The 4967-nt window shown below is 42.7% G+C and overlaps 2 protein-coding genes across 2 annotated transcripts in view; both read left to right on the top strand.

Annotated features, from left to right (window-relative positions):
* Positions 1-4967, top strand: part of LOC140334980 (E3 ubiquitin-protein ligase TRIM7-like) — a gene marked incomplete at its 5' end in the record, with an annotated part of 36580 nt that overhangs the window by 4633 nt on the left and 26980 nt on the right.
* LOC140334978 (E3 ubiquitin/ISG15 ligase TRIM25-like) overlaps positions 602-4967 on the top strand; it is a 34069-nt gene continuing 29703 nt past the window's right edge. The window contains exon 1 of the mRNA XM_072417296.1: positions 602-1370. The gene's annotated coding sequence lies outside the window, so the exon portion shown is untranslated. The remainder of the gene's footprint in view (positions 1371-4967) is intronic.

The raw sequence follows: 4967 nt of genomic DNA, 5'->3' as shown, positions 1-4967 counted from the left end.
ATGTTGTCTCTGTCCAAATATTTATGGACCTGACTGTATCAGAAAGTAGCACAGTATGACAGGTATAGTTTTTCATATCTTGTGATGGCGCCGTAGTGATGAAACTTTAGTTAGAGATAGATTCAAGAGTTCTGCACTTACCCCTCCATTTTCATTTGCCTGCACCTCCTCGTTCATGAGCAATTGGGGTTTAAAGAATGTAAGCAGTTACATGTGACATAGCAGCACGGTATGAGGTAGGTATAGGTAGAGTTTTTTTTATCCTGTAATGATGCCATAATGATGAAATTTTAGGGATTATCAGTCACAGAGTCCCCTACTTGCCCCTACATTTTTGGCTACCTACTTCTCCCTGATCCAGAGAATTCGGGGTTCAAAGTATGTAAGCAGCACATACATGTGACAGGGTGTCATGGTATGATATAGATTTTTATCTTCTAGATATGCTATAGTGATGAAATTTTATGGGCTCAAGTGAGAAATTGGGGTTCAGAATATGTATGTGTCCAGCTATGTGTAACAGGGTGGCTTGGAATGACAAGTATAAAGTAGGAAAACTTTAGGGGAGGTGCAATTTTAGGGGGTATTATTATTATTATTATTATTATTAATAAACAGGATTTATATAGCACCAACATATTACGCAGAGCTGTACATTAAATAGGGATTGCAAATGACAGACTAATTCAGACAGTGATACAGGAGACGAGGACCCTGCCCCGAAGAGCTTACAATAATTATATAATAACAGAAACATTTTAACAGGGGTGTATATTTTTATATCCACTGTCTAGTTTTTTATTATTAATTTTATACAGTATGTATATAGCGCCATCATATTACACAGCGCTGTACAAAGTCCATAGTCATGTCACTAATTGTCCCTCAAAGGAGCTTACAACCTTATGTCCCTACCATAGTCATATGTCATTAATGTAATCTAATATCAATTTTTTAGGGAGAAGCCAATTAATCTCATTGCATGTTTTGGGATGTTGGAGGAAACCCACGCAGACACGGGGAGAACCTGCAAACTCCATGCAGATAATTTCCTGGCTGGGAATCAAACCTGGGCCCTAGTGCAAACCCCTGAGCCACCCTGAGTTTTGAGCATGCTTGTCTTTTTGTAGTTGCCAGTTACAAATGATCTTTCCCTTCCTTCTATTATCTACAGCAGTGGTCCCCAACCTTTTATGGCTCATGGACCATTAAATGCACAGACTCTGGACCACGCATGTGCGGGGAGCCAGGGGAAGAAACTTCCCCCATAGTGACGTCATGAAGCCAGAACCCGGCCACTTTCCTCCACTCTCTTGTGTCCAGAGACATAACCTGTCCATCGCCCTATGACTGTGATGTCTCCAGCGAGGGTGAGGAGAAGCTGTAGACGGGTGACAGCTCCTGTATTGGGACCTAACTTTTCAGGAAGCAACCCAAAAAACAGCCAGGTGGTTACTGAAAAGTGCCGGGTGGTTTACCCAGCTAAAAGTGTCTGGAGAGAGCACTGCTATATATCCACTGTATGTTATAAATTGGGAGAAGCTGTTTATCCATGAAACCTTAAGCAATGGGACCGCAAGGTGGTTGCAAAATAGGATCTTCTCTGAAATGGCTTTCCTAATAACTAAAGAGCTGAATGTAGGTGAAACTTTAGGCCTCTGCTTATCAGGGCAGGTGACAATGCAGGAGAACAACTGGAAGAATTGTGGAATTATTTTCTAAACTGTTGTGTATGGCATAGATACTAATAAATAATAAAACTGTTGGAACGGAAAACTGGCTTCGACATGATTTATATAAGGTTTTTATATGAAACGTTATCGATTTTGAGTTTATGCTTAGAACATTGCTCTCTCTGAAAGCACAGGCAGCTTGAATCTCATGGTTTACTATGAGGAGTAATGTGGGTATCGTGACACTGTAGACAGACCCATGAGTAGACCCCCTGCCCATTTTGGCTTCAGATTTTTTTTAGTTATTACAGAATTCATTTTTTAACTTGATATGCTGACAAGGGGCTCAATAAAAAAGTATAGTGATCTACACCATCTTTGGGACTTTAAAAATGGCACAGAACACACCTTTAAAGAAGTCGTCCTGCTGATTTTGAAATGAGGCCCATGGAGTGATGTACGTACACCAAATGATGAGAAGTTGAGAATGAGTTAACTTGTATGTCTTAATGCTAAAGGGTCCCCCTTTAAAGTAGAGACAAATCCTTATGACATATTTCACCTTGATAATTTTGCAAAATGTATCTTGTTATTCATCTGTTGGTAAGCTGGACAATCAGTACAATTGGATTAGCAGTGGCTCCATTTCTATACACAACTCCGTACTGCCACCATTTGTCACCAGGACCATTGGATACAGCTTCAGGTGGATATTGTCAGACGCATTCAAAGAGACTTCATAGGTTTCATCCAAGCTGGGCTGCATCTACAAATCAAAGTACCAATTACGAGATGGTTAAGGTATCTACATCTACAACCCAAACTTATTCTCTGAGCTTTCCAGTAGAGTTGTAAATAAAAGTTTTATTTGCTGTCTATACCCCATGGCAAGATTTTTTCCACTCTTCCTAACTTTCCTATAGTGAGGGTGAGTTCTTGCAGGTTAGTTACCTGGCTGTCACATTGATGGCTTCAGTAGTAGGTGGGAACAACATGTTGATAAGGAGTTACTCCATGTGTGTATGTGACCCGTGTTTGACTCCAATGTACAACCTGAGTAGATCTGCTGAATGGACCTTGCTGAGGGGGTCTCAGGGGTTCCAGATACACAACATCACCCAATGATGAAAGCCCCCTTTTACCCCTTTCTGTATCTCATGATGTCATGGGGCTAAATGAGTAAAATGTTAGGATCTGATAGTCACCCTACATTTCCAAGATCCTCTACACAAAATTACCCCCACTAGAATAAAAGACACAAAACTAAACCCATCATACAGTGGTGGCTGGCCATACATTGCCCCCCGCTCACCATTCCTGTACCAAAGAGTAAAAACCACACCATGAAATGTGCCCTGTCAGTTATAGGGGGCGCTAACCTTCTTTGTACCCCAAAGAGAAATGTAATTCATGGGACAGATAGCCAAGGGGTAAATGTTCTTACTGCTACATCTTCAGGTCCTTACGGCTTTCCTTTCCTGAGAATATAGGGTTCACAGAAGGTAAGTGGACAGTTATTGGAGATCAAGGAAGGTAAATGGTCAGCTACAGTATGTGTAACGGTAGCACAGTATGACAGGTATAGTTTTTCATATCTTGTGATGGCGCCGTAGTGATGAAACTTTAGGGGAGTTAGATTCAAGAGTTCTGCACTTACCCCTCCATTTTCATTTGCCTGCACCTCCTCGTTCATGAGCAATTGGGGTTTAAAGAATGTAAGCAGTGACATAGCAGCACGATATGAGGTAGGTATAGGTAGAGTTTTTTTATCCTGTAATGATGCCATAATGATGAATATTTAGGGATTATCAGTCACAGAGTCCCCTACTTGCCCCTACATTTTTGGCTACCTACTTCTCCCCGATCCAGAGAAGTGGGGTTCAAAGAATATAAGCAACCCATACATGTGACAGGGTGGCATGGTGTGATAGGTATAGATTTTTTTATCTTCTAGATATGCCATAGTGATGACATTTTAGAGGAGGAGGATAGCTACAAGAATCCCCCACTTACCCCTATATTTTAATTTACCTGCACCTACCCGTTCAAGAGAAATTGGGGTTCAAAATATGTATGTGTGCAGATATGTGTAACAGGGTGGCTTGGAATGACAAGTATAAAGTAAGAAAACTGTAGGGGAGGTGCAATTTTAGGGGAGGGAGGGGTTAGCCACAAGAGTCTCCTATTACCCCTACATTCCCCTTTCCCCACATAACACTGCTATTGGGTAATTGGGGTGCAGAGAAGTGACTATGTGTGACAGGCACCCCACCAGCCGCTCAGTAACGCCGGGTCTGCATATTTGACCTCAGGCCGCAGTGATCGGTGCTGAGTGTCTCCCCCAGCCGGGGTTCTAGGGAAGGAGAAAGTGGTAACCGCACCGTGACCTCACCTCCAGCCTGAAAGTTTAGTGAGGGGTACATTTGGGGCACCATGACAGCAGTACCCTAATCCCCTAATGAGAAATCTAATGTTATTATAATTTTAAGCGTGTGACCCCCGCATCTGACAACTTGTTATGTTTATAGGGCTGAATATTGGTTTAGTAACAGCTCTACGGGTCGCCGGTGTATCCTGAAAATTTCAGGTCCCTGTGACAAGGGGTGAGAGAGCTTTGAGGGACTACAGCTGGGGAGGTGTAAAGGGAAAACGACACGCTGCATAAACACACAAGTGTCAGTCTGCTGATGACGTCACTGAACTCGCCCACATCTGAGGTAGCACAAGTGCTACAATCAGCTTCTCTAACACAGGTAGCACTATATGGTGGGCGGGGCGAACAGCACTGCTAATTGTAACGTTAAAGTACACGCCCACTCTCAGGGAGCGACACTGAGCATGCCCAGGAACTTCACATAGCTGAATCTAATAGGAAAACCCCGCGCGTGCAGACAGATGTGACGTCACTGTGCGCGCCCACTGCCTGGGTAGTACAAATACCAAAGGTAGCATTATCTAACAAGCATGTCTGTATGCATCCTGTGGTGGTAGCATGGAGGCTTTCCTGAAACATTCATACTTCATAAAACCACTGGAGACAGCTGCAGGGGGCCACCTCAGGTAATTATCACTCCTGGAAACAAAGTCACGTATCCAAAGGGTGCTGGAGGTCCAAAAGGGAGGGGGAAATAAATGTGCAACTTGCAAATACAACAAGACAGAATGTTCAAAGCTAAGATATACAAAGTGTACACACCTCTGGTACAATGCCAGCTTTATGTGATGGAAATAAAAAGAGACCACAAAATATGATTTCCAAACTTTCCCACCTTTCATGTGACCTCTAACCTGTAC

The sequence above is a fragment of the Pyxicephalus adspersus genome, chromosome 7 (assembly GCF_032062135.1).
Source record: "Pyxicephalus adspersus chromosome 7, UCB_Pads_2.0, whole genome shotgun sequence".
NCBI classification, from domain to species: domain Eukaryota; kingdom Metazoa; phylum Chordata; class Amphibia; order Anura; family Pyxicephalidae; genus Pyxicephalus; species Pyxicephalus adspersus.
Note: the sequence above shows the minus strand (reverse complement) of the source record. Positions and strands in the feature narration are given on the sequence as shown.